The sequence below is a fragment of the Halyomorpha halys genome, unplaced genomic scaffold (genome assembly GCF_000696795.3).
Source record: "Halyomorpha halys isolate HHAL.00 unplaced genomic scaffold, Hhal_1.1 Scaffold81.1, whole genome shotgun sequence".
Lineage (NCBI taxonomy): Eukaryota > Metazoa > Arthropoda > Insecta > Hemiptera > Pentatomidae > Halyomorpha > Halyomorpha halys.
In genome coordinates, this window is record NW_027115240.1 from 418,899 (window position 1) to 431,232 (window position 12,334).

The 12,334-nt window shown below is 29.6% G+C and overlaps 1 protein-coding gene across 4 annotated transcripts in view; it reads left to right on the forward strand.

The window, feature by feature from the left end:
• Positions 1 to 12,334, forward strand: part of kek5 (kekkon 5) — a 597,474-nt gene that overhangs the window by 409,858 nt on the left and 175,282 nt on the right. For all 4 annotated transcript variants that reach the window (XM_067052307.1, XM_024358916.2, XM_024358914.2 and 1 more), the window contains one exon: positions 9,260 to 9,330. The gene's annotated coding sequence lies outside the window, so the exon portion shown is untranslated. The remainder of the gene's footprint in view (positions 1 to 9,259; positions 9,331 to 12,334) is intronic.

Genomic DNA, 12,334 nt, shown 5'->3' on the forward strand with positions numbered 1-12,334 from the left:
ATATTTATATATTATGGTTGTTAATAACAACTAAAATTTTTCATTAAAGGATTCTAGATAATAATGTTTTAATAACAAAATTAATAGGCACATAAACTATTATCTTAAATATCTTTTTAAAATTTTATATTATCCGCAATTTACATTAAAAAAAAAAGTATATATTGTATTAATTATAAGAAAAAATTGTAAGACATATTTTGCTAACAATTGAATCTAGTGATAACTCATTTCTCGACTTCACTCCTCAAAATTACATTCCAAAATATTTCTTCTGTCTCCCACTCTTTGCACTATCTCATCTCGCCATCTTGCAATTGGTCTTTCTCTCCATCTCTTGTGTTCCCCTGGTATCATATCTGTAGCAATTTTGGACCATCTACTCGTTTCAAGTTTGGCAATATGACCGTCTCACCTCCATTTCAGTTGATGTTCTTCTATTGATAGACTTTTAATTTTAATTGTAGGCTTTTCCGTTGCGGTATTTTCTTTTGATACGCATCATACTTCTTGAAAAATTGCTGTTGTGTCCTCGTTAATTTTAGATAATTGTTTCCTACACACATGTTTCCAATACCTTACTTTGCCTTTAATTCTGGAAGTTGACTTTTAAAAATCTCTTTCATGCTCCTTTATTTCTTCTTCTTATGTCGTTATATTCATTTCACCTTTTCTATCTCTAACTGTCCTAAGTAAATACATTCCTCGACAAAACTGATTTATTGGTTGTTAACTTTGACCTTCTGTGAATTTGACTCCATTTTTCTAGATTTTCTTTTTAGGAAGTTTGATAAATTAATTTCTATAAATTTTTAAGGTTAAAAAACTTCCAAAAGTTGAGTATAAATTATTCTATATTTTTCTTTCTTGTTATACAACGTTTCGGGACTATTGTCCCATATTAATGCTTAATAATCGTACAAATAATAATTCATTTTAACAATTCTCGTCCATGTCATAAGTGTATTTGTAATTCATATAATTTTAATTTCACTATGGAAGTTATGTCATCTATTAAAACATGGCTGAAAATTGTTTCACTCTGTTTAATTGTTTAATTAATTATCATTCACTATTGGTGCATTCATCTCTCTCTGTAGCACAAACATTGCTCTATATGGTATACTACCTCTTTGGACCTTATCTCATGTCCAGTGTGCTGTTTTGTTAAGTCCTTATTTATACGTCCCACTTTATCTATTGTACAATTAAAATTAAAATTTTATGATTTGAATATTTTAATCTCACTTATTTCCTCTTATTTTTTTATATTTATATTTTTACTCTATTCATAATGTCAGCGTAATGTGTATTTAAATGTTTAGTGTCAGTTTTGTAGTTTACTGTTTCTTTGCTGTTTTTGGTTATATGAATAGCTTCCAGAAATCTTCTGCTTTTCGTGTTTTGTGTTATATTTATTATTGTGGGATTTTTAAAGTTGAATTTGTGGTTTAATGTTATGTTGTGGTAGGCTAGTGCAGTGCAAACCAGTTCTAATATTTACATGATCATATTCTGTCAATGTTTTCTTTTTATTTTATAAGTTAGGCCTGGTACGTATTGGAGTCTAAAGAATTTTTTATTATTGTCATTATTCTATTTCATCCTGTCCTTTTTCTCTGTTATCATTAACTGTAACCTTTTTGTTTGCTTCTTTGTAAAATTCAGTAATTCTTTTTTGACTTGGTGTTTTTTCTGTTTTATTTTGCTTTGTTTTTATGATTGTATTTTACATTATCGATATTAATATACAATCCCACGTTTTCACACTGCTCAAGGAGCTCGCTTTATTATTCAATAATAATTATGGTGGACAAAAATAATCGTTATTTATATTAGATCATAATGTATGTATCCGATCATAACGTATGTTATGATCATTTATCATAACACAAGGTTAAATAAATTATATAACTACCGCATTGTTTATTTATCTCTTATTACTTATTCTCAATTTCTTCATAAGCTAACAAAGTTGAACAATTCAACTAATCAACAGGGTGAACAAAAAATTAACGCTTCTGTTCAAGTTTACCTTTCATATATGGTTAAGTAAACGTTTAAACCACTCAAGAGCCACAAATTATGCGAAAATGCTAAGTACAAGCTATCAAATTATGGACATTATTTCAATGAATGTCAACTATTTTATAACAAAATTACAGCATTTGAAATTTAATAAAATACGCAAGAAGAACGTATGTAATGATGATGGTATTTAGGCAGATCCCTTAATTGTAATAATAAAGACAGTAAAAATTAGGCTTTAGATCCTTGCCTTAGAAAAAAAATCTATAAAAAGATCCATAAATAAACAAAAAAAAAATTATAAATATGAAATAATATTAAATCAAAATATAACTTCTTATAGTAATAAATTGAAAAAAAAAGTAATTATAAAATAGTTAACAAAGAAGAGAAAAATACGTTAACTTCCAATTTTACAAACAAATAATATTTATTATTTATAATATAAATTATTCGTATATTCATATAATTTAATTGAATTAAAAAATAAATCTTAGAAATATTAGTTAAGGTTCACAAAATATCACCGGCACTATACGACTAAAAAAAAAAAAAAGAAAATCCAGAATGTTTAAAATTTTATTTTTTAAATCTTAGCTTCTTGTCTAATTTTTTATTTATTTAATTATTTTTATGAGGAACCCATCATTGTATTAATTGTTTGGGCTACTACAGAATTGAATAAAACGAACATTTTTTAGCAATGAAATATTTAAAAAACACAGTGCTCAGATCGATGTTTAACATATATAATGCTAAACATAATAGTAACTCACCTTATTTGAATAATTTTTTCTATAGTTATTCTCTTGTAATTAATATTAATTAATTTAATATAGCCATTTAATCACTTTTTTTTGGATATACACATTTGTACTGATAAAGTAATAAGCTGTATAATTGATCTTTAGAATATCTTTTGATAAAGATTTGTGTAATTCGTTGAATACTTTGATTGGAAACGGAAGGGCCTTCGGAAATTATTTAGATGTTATTTTTACTCCTAAAAGAATTTTACTAACTGTAAATTGGGACAGGAAATATGTCATGAGAAACAATTTAGTGAGACTGAAATCCAGTGTACATTTGTTTGTTTTAAAACAAATCAATCAATCAAGACATTCAATTAATCAATCACGTGTTTATTTATCACAAATCATGCCTGTTCTATGAGCATCTCGGGCACATTCAGCCTCTTTATAGTGGGGATCTCAGCATTCAAGCCATTAAGGGTTAAAACCTTCAAACTGTTATGTTGACCTGTTCTCCTGTCAGAAATCAATATTACCTTTAAAAAAAAAAGTGCACTCACAGATTTTTAGAGGTTCAGAACCCTAATATTTCAACAAAGGGCATATTGAGGTATTGAGAACACCCATCGTTTAGAAGGTCAAGCAGTTACGGAATATCAAGTGTAACATAGACCTTTTTTTCCTTTTTTGGACGAAAATAAATTTTTAACTTTTAAAAGGTTTAAAAAAATTTGGAACACTTTCTTAACTCAACGTCTTCAATTTTAGATATTTTTTGCCATGCAATAAAATATTCCAAAAGCTTCAGTGGAATAAGATTAGCAAAAAAGTTTGATTTCGAATTTAAACTAATGTTTATAGTCATTGTAATTATTAAATAATTTTTGGTAGATGTAAAAAATAAAAAAAAAATACAGCTATAATATTTTATATTATTTTCATTACTATGTTCTATTTACATAATAATTTAGTTCGAAGTTTGTCTGACTATATTCAAAAATATAATTTGTTTTATTTTTTATTCATTTTAGTTAGTTGTTTCAACCATAAAGCACAAATGAATATTGTTTACTTTAATATGGATGAAGATTTTTTTGCATAAATAAGTAGCGTTAGGCTGTTATTGTTTGATAATATATAAATTCTTTGAACGCCAACGCCATTTATTTTATTTTTATTTATAATTTTTTTTAATTTATGAAAAATTTCATTATAACAGAAGTATTATCATATAATTTATCAGAGTTTTATCCAAAACTATTGAGGTGTGATGTGATTCCTAAAATATATGGATAATTGTAAAATTGTTATTACATTACTGATATTTCGGTGGCATTTGGTCTGTGACGAGTTAGGAATGAATGAGTCTCGTGTGTCCTATTCTCAGTCTAGTCAGTACGACTTCCCCTATACGAAATTTGCGGCTGGCGTTATCCCAGGGATGACTTCCTTTTTTATAATTTTTCGTTTATTCGTTGGGCTTTCATTCCACTTACACTGTCATTCATATTTAATTGTCTTTTTAAGGGATTTGTTTATTCCTGATTGATTTAAAATTGCTTTACTCCTTCTCGGGAGCGCATGTGCTTTTCTTACAGCTTGGTCAGCCAGATTCTTCGATTCCCACGTGACTGGAAACCCGTATAAATTTAACTACCCAGGTTTTGTAATGAGTGGTGTTTATAAGATGCTGAAGCGTAGGAATTACTGATAGAATTTGGTAAAGTAATCGGAAATTGATTTGCAGAAGTAAAGAGCGGACAGAGCAACACGGAGGGAGCAACTAAAAAAAATCGGACGCACATCTTTTATTTTACAGTACCGAAGATAATTTTTATTTTTTTTAGGATAAAAAAATTATACAGGAGTAATTTGCTTTCGTGACGCTAGGGAACGCTCAAGATGAAACGGTAGTACTGGGGGCAACGCTCGATGTGTTTTGCATATTGATTAAAATATCTTAAGCTAAAAATTGCAGCTACATACTGTAAGTGAAGAAAATGTTCAGTGTTTCATCTTCTACGTAATGAACTATAATTTGAGGTTGTATCTTGATAATATACCGATTTAGAAAGGTAAAAAAATATAATTAAATACAATTTTTATTATTGGATATTTGAACTCATCAATCAAATGTGCTAAGTAAATACTTATCACATATATTTTCCCCTCTAATTTGCAGCCAACAGAAAATTTATCCGGCATAATTGGACTTTAAAACAAAATTCTAAGCCCATAAAAGACGACATCAAAGCTCCAGGAAGGACACTAAGTCCCCACTCCTCCACTTTCTAAAAGACTTGAAGGTACTTTAATGGGTCGTAGGAACTTGGGACGAGCTCAAACCCCTGGTGACGATTACCGAATCCACTGACCTACTGGAAGCCATTAACGGCTAAGTCCTTTGTAGCCCCCCGACTTCATTAACAGTTACCCTCCTCGCAATTAATTATCATAACTTCAGCATCATAATTTTCCTTTATAATAATTTTACAGTAATTAATTAACGTTATAAGTACCCTTAATTACAGGCTTTAATTTTATCTATAAAGTCATAGGCGGATAGTCAGCATTAAGATCAGTTTCTTTGTGAAAGCCCAGGTCTAGTAATTATAAAAAGTAATTGATTAGAAAGTTCATTTTTATCTCGACACAACAATTTCCTCCTGGGAAACATATTATCATAGAAAATGGGTTCATGAATTTTCTCAGGAGTGAGGTTACTGTATTGGATACTCTCTCGATTCTCTTATAAATATATTATATTTGAAGTTTGTTATTGACAGTTGATTATATTTTGTCTCTTGTTTATGTATCATTTATAACAGTTACATGCAATCGTATTTATTTTAGCAAAAATGAATATTGTTAACTTCAATCAATTAATGTTTATTGCTCTTGGTAGATGAAAAAATTAAATGTTTGTTGCAGGATGCTATAATGAACGCATTAATAATACAAATAAGAAATTTTTAAGAAAAAGGTAAAAAATGATTTACTAAAGCAGGGCTTCTCAAATTTTTTTTGCCACGGTATCCTTCTTGAAATATATTTTCCGGCACACTTGTCAAATTAAAAAAAATTTAGCACAATTATCTTTAGAGCAATTAAATATGTAGGAAAAGAAGAAGAAAGTTTAAAGTAATTGCTGGAATGCAATGTATATTTATTATTTAATTTATTTATTTTTTTTTAATAATTTGAGAAAGTCCCATTAGCTTGCAGAATTATTGTACTAAAGGAAACAATTCTCAGTAATGTAGTATACAAGTTAGTATGTTACGATATCGTACTTAAATAGTAGACGGAGTTCAGTCCAATGAAGTTCAAAAGCGAACTAAAATAGAGAGTTCTTGTGTAACTGTTTTATTTTATTCTATCGTCGGGGTTGTCTGGTCTTAGGCGATTTCTCCAGCCTGATATCTCTTTACAGAAGGCCCACGACAAAGCGTATTCATTTTAAGTTAGGATCGGCCGTGCCAGAGGATGAGCCCTGGACACTGACGCAGGTAGAGGAGGTCTAGGTGAGAGAGTCTGAGGCAGAGTAACAGTTCTAGTTGCCGAGATGAAGCGGACGGACCAGTAAGCTGAAAAGGCTAGGTGCAGCTCTAGTTGCCGAGATGAAGCGGACGGACTAGAGCCGGGGAGAGACGGGAAATTTCACTGGTTGCCGAAATGAAGCGGACGGACCAGTGTAACTGTTCAGGATTAGGTTACAATCTTAGTTGCCGAGATGAAGCGACGGACTAAGATTGCTGGAGAGAAGGAGAGGTGATAGGCCATCGTCTTAAGTGTGCGTACAGAAAAAGCAACTTTTGCGAGCATAGATTGGCAATGAACTTCTCTATCTCAAGCAGTGTATACGCCACCTGTGCCATGACTAGACCTAGGAAAGGATGTGGATCTACGATCGAATTATGGGGATTTAGAGTCCCTTATTTATAGGTCTAGTCTATGCGGCTGTGACCGAGAAGCGGTCGGTACATGTCTGCTTGAGATAGGTTCGTGCATTGCATTGTTATCATTTATTATTCATTGTACAGATATTGCTAAGTATTATGTACAGAAATTATTAATATACAAAAATGACAATGTGTTTTTACAAAATAATGCAATATGTAAATTTGGGAGCTTCGGTGAGGCTCGAGGTGCAGCGCTCTGGTGAGTAGTGATCGAAACGCTTGCTCCCTCTCGCTACACTATTTTATTTAGGTTCTTTAGATCCTTGATACAAATCTGAAGTTGTCAAAAAAAACATTTTTCGTAAAAAAAATTATCAAAAGAGCCTTAAAAACTATGTTTTTTTTTTTTAAATTGGTTTGTAACTTGCAAAATTAACTTTTTATTCAAAAGTTAAAAGTCACGATTCACATTCCTGTATAATTTGTCTCATAATTTGTAGTTTTCGTACAACAGGACAAATACAAATCGCGATAGGTTAAGTGAAGTTGAAAAAGGGGGGGAAAGTTTTTATATATTTGTTTATAGTGGCTTATTATGTGCTACTTAATGTGTTAATTTTCGGTGCTAAACACTAAATTGAAGTTGTCAATAATTTTTTTCTAGCAAATATAAGAAATCATCAAACACTAAAAATCAAAGTTTTTATTTATTTATTTTTTCGCTAATAACTTACAAAATAGCTTTTAAAATAAGGTAGTTCTACATCAAAATGGAGGAGAGAAAATGACCAAAAATTTTTTTTTTTTTGTTTAATGTGTGGTTTTTGCACAATTGGTCAAATGCGAATTCGCAATTCGCTAAATGGTGTTGAAAAGGGCTTGGAATTGAAAGTTCTTATGTATTTGTTTTAACTACGTACTTCACATATGTGTGTATGCTCAGCAATAATCCCTATTTTTATTTCTTCATAAATATTTTTTTTTAAATATTTTAATACATGCATCAGTTCATATGAAACGAAAATCCTTCATATACCTTTAATTTTCTCACTATGCAATCTTCTATTACTACTGTCAAGTGTTAGATAGAAGAGGTAAGTTCTGGTATAATTGTTTTTAGTGGTTTTCTTTATGGTTTTACTAATCTGAAGTTGTCTTACAATATTATTATCGGCAAACATGAAAAATCATTTTAAAAAAACCCATTAAAAATCCTATTTCTACTTTTATTGTTTTTTCCTTATAGCTTACAAAATATTCTTTTAAGGTAATCCTAGAAATAGCAATAGAATTAATTGAACTTTACTAGAATTTTTTTGTAAAATGTGCGATTTTCGCACATTGGGTCATTTAAACACGGTTAATTTTTTTTTTCTTATTTCTTACGGAATTTCAGATTATTTAATATTCAATGATACTACTAATATTCCAAAATTTTTTGTCGTAAATGTATTTTGAATACAAAATATATGTTCCCTATAGTCAAAGGTTTATTTAAAATTTTATCAGCAGCCCACAAACTTTGCCTTGCTAAAAGTCTTTGCTTGTCTCTAGGCTTTCTTCTAGCCTAAATATTTTAACGGGTTGGATTTCTGTAAGGTTCGCACAAAGGAATCAGGCCCTTCAAAGGGGTGTGGTAACTAAGAAAAAAAACCCGAGATTTTAACGAACTTGTAATGGAAAAATCAGGATACAAACATACCACTCTACGCCTTTAAGTTCCTGATTTCTTTAACCAATTATGTATTCGTATATTTGTAGGCATAGTGGTTACGGGTCGTAACTATTACTAAAATATACATAATATTAATTGCTAATTATTGTAATTATGCTTAAATGGATTTAAAATGATGTGGCGTATTTGAAATTAATTTTTGTTAAAGGACAATGTTATCCGAAATGTCAGGTATGAATTTAAATTTCTGTATTTTATTATACACAAAATGGATTTTTAAACAGTATAGTATACAGAAAATACTAAAGCCATTGTAACAGATTCATCATCTTCTTAAAATCTTACATAGGTAAATTCAATTTTTGAACGATTTTTTTCTGTATTTTTTTTTCGATTTTCCATCTGTCCCCAAATCGAGAAAGCTTTTAAAGAAATCATATATATTTTTTGAGATTCACGCCTTCATTGGCTATTTGATCAGAAAAATTACCGAAATAAAATAATTTTGAACTTCCATGACAATCCCTCATTAAAAATAACCCTATCTTTTGAAAATGTATGATTTAAGTGCTCTGGAGTAGAATTGGAAGATACTAACTTAACTAAGAAAAAAATTTATTCACCATTACCAAAACCTACTTAGTTTAATTCTGAAATTTTTAGAACTCACAAAAAATAAAAAAATGGTGTCAATGCAGTCTTGAGCACCCTGTATAAATAATGAAATAATTTTTTTAAACAAGACACAAAATATATTTTTTAATACAATCGAAAAAAGAAATTAAAATCATGGTGATAAATTATTATTGTCAGACAAATGCATAGGTAATTATACAATTATATTATTCTCTACGGATATAATAAACTAAGATTGATAATTCTAGTTTTATTTTATTTTTCAGGACTTTTAATTGAATGATTGATGCTGATTTCCACGGTTTGAGAAAGCCATTTACATCTTTTTATTAACCAGGTAACGAGAAATTGTTTATATTTTTAGAATAATTTTTCTAATATTACTATGAAACTTATTAATTATCTTAAGTCTGATTACGAATCGGTGAATGAGATCAGAATAGCCCTTATTTTAGGCAGAGAAAGTGGGTTCGAGGTAGACCTTTACCGATACATAAATATTTTAACCTCCGTGACTAGAATTCAGTCCTTCCTCCATTCTCTGCTTTCCTTCTGATCAAACCTTTCGGCAAATAATTTCTGTAAATATGAACATGTTTGTTGTCGTAACTATTGCTTTAAATTAATAACATATACCATCAAAAAATAAATTTTAATTATTTTACGATTCTATTGTCCTCGAAATTATTTATAATTTGAGTGAATACTGTTCACGTTTTTTGTTCGTAACATTTTTGATAAAAGATAATTTTAAAGGAATGTTTTTTTTTTAATCTGTCACTTAATGTAACTATTTAGATTACAGTAAGACCTATCTGATGTTAAAGACTAAGTGGTTCTACCTTGAATTGCCAAATTTATCCAAAATCGTTATTGAGAAAATTCCTAAAAAAAAGGTTTTATTTATTTTTTTTTTTAATAATTTATGTATTGTTATTTACAACTAAATAAAAATATATACAGCAAGTAAATTTGCTGTAAGTGATATAATGACATGATATTGTGGAGAATTTACCCATTGATAAAACTCCAATAACATTTCTGGAGGGGCAGATCTCGAGGTCATCTTCTTTTCAGACGCCTAGGAGGATTATTAGGTAGTGAAGGAGAAGCCAGTTGGCAGAAACGAGTTGGCTTGGGTGGTTGGGAAGTTTATTATGGAAGAATTAGTATCTGGTTCTGGCCAAATCGGCAACATAGGGAACATTGAGGTCCTGATGGATGATTTAATTTGTGACAAAGTAAAGAGCATTAAGGATTTTACGAAGGATTTTGGACTGTAAGGATTGGATTCAAGAGGAATTAGATGGTTAGGGCAGCCCCATAGCTCAACTCCGTATGTCCAGATAGGCCTTACAGTCTTTTGTAATGGATTGGCAATTTAGACCGTTTGTCTAGTAAGTGTTGTAATAGTCGGAATCGACGAGCAGTTTCCTGCCTTTTCAGTCTCGTATGAGGATTCCATGTCAGTTGTTTGTCGAGATGTAGTCCTAAGTAACGGATCTGTTCAACAGGAATAAGTGGGGTATTATTAAAAGATACTGTAGGGTAAGACGAAAGTTTACGACGAAGGGTAAATGTAATAAGGTCAGATTTATTGGAATTTATTTATATCTTCCAGTTTTGGCACCATTCTATAAGGGTGGTGATGTGGAATTGGAGAGTTTGGGATACAATGGAAGGATCATTGTTCACAGACAATAGACATATGTCATCAACATACGTGGAGAGGATAGTGTTAGGATGGGTTGGGATATTAGCTGTAAAAACTGTATAAATGATAGGACCAAGGATACTACCCTTAGGTACACCAGCAGACAGAGAAAATAGGGATGAATAAGTGTTGTGATTTTCTCGAAATAATCTGTCTGTGAGATAAGAACGGATAATGAGAAAATATGTAGGTAGGAATTTACGGATCTTGTATCCAAAAAAGTTTAAAATCGATCCTAAAAAGTGCCACTTTTAGTGTAAAATCACTTCTGGTCTGTCAATTTTATACAAAAAGTTGCTTTCACATCCAGCTTAAATATATAATTTCAGTTTTGTACGATTTTTCGTTTTTGAGCTATGCTGTTCACAAAAGTTTTGGAAGACTTGGTTATTTGGACTTAAAGGACCTCAAAACTTGTATACCCGTCGAAAACTGGATTTCGAAATTTTGCACCCTCACAATATTTCCACTTACAACATATTCCATATATTGATTAGTAGAAGTAAAAGTTATTATTTGCTAGCACTTACGAAACATAGGATTATCAAAAATATACACTAATTTCATTAATGCATGATTATGAGCATATGCATGTTGTTTTGAAAATTAGTTATAGAAGTAGCGAAGAAAAGAAAATATGCCTTTATGAAATTCCTAATCAGTATCTGTCGCGCCATAACGATATATGTACCCAGTGATTAATCCTATCTAAACCTTCCTCGGTGTCGGATTACTCCCATGTTATCCGAGCTGTATATATTTAGGTATGTAATTATGCTGCGAATAAAACCACTCCGTTTGTATATCTATATATTTTACGTTAACAGCCTTTTCATACATTTTAAATTTTTTTATCTTCAAAAATCCAAATAAAAATCATTACAAATAACAAAGTATCACATTCTGTTTTTTCACTTAATATTCAATTATATTTCTTCAATTATGTCGAAGAATTATTCATTGATGAATGTATAATAGGAAGTGACATTAGCATTATAATGTATTTTGGTTTTAGTATAAGTTCGAATCCTGATGAATTACGACCAATTTAAATTCTGCTTATGTAATATGGAATGTAATGTATTAATAATAAACTATGGAAAAAAACTTTATTAAAAAAAGCTGTGCTGTCCAACTGTATGCGGTTACTAAATATTCAGCATACTTACACCTAATCGTACAATTTTTTTAAAATTCTTATATTGTATAAGCATGGTAAAGTAAAATTATAATATTTAAAAGTAATACATGATATTTTATTTTTGTTCTATCATTTTTTTTCTTTCTAATATTTTATTTCTTAAAATAGTTTTTCCTCCTTATTAATCCTTTTTTTTATTCCATTATTTATCTATTCATATTTTCTCCATTAATCCAATACATCTTTCCTTTTCCCCTCTTTCTTTGACAAAAACAGAATAAAATTAAAATATACAACATAAATAATAAAATTTGTATATAAAAATAACAATATTAACACATAAAATTCTATGGTGTTTTTAAAATAAGTACTATTTAATTAGAATCTTAAAAAAAATTAACAATTAACTACAAAGTTGTAATAAGATAATAAATATGAAATTTAAAAAGAAATTAAATATTTACAAAAAGTACTATATATAAAATA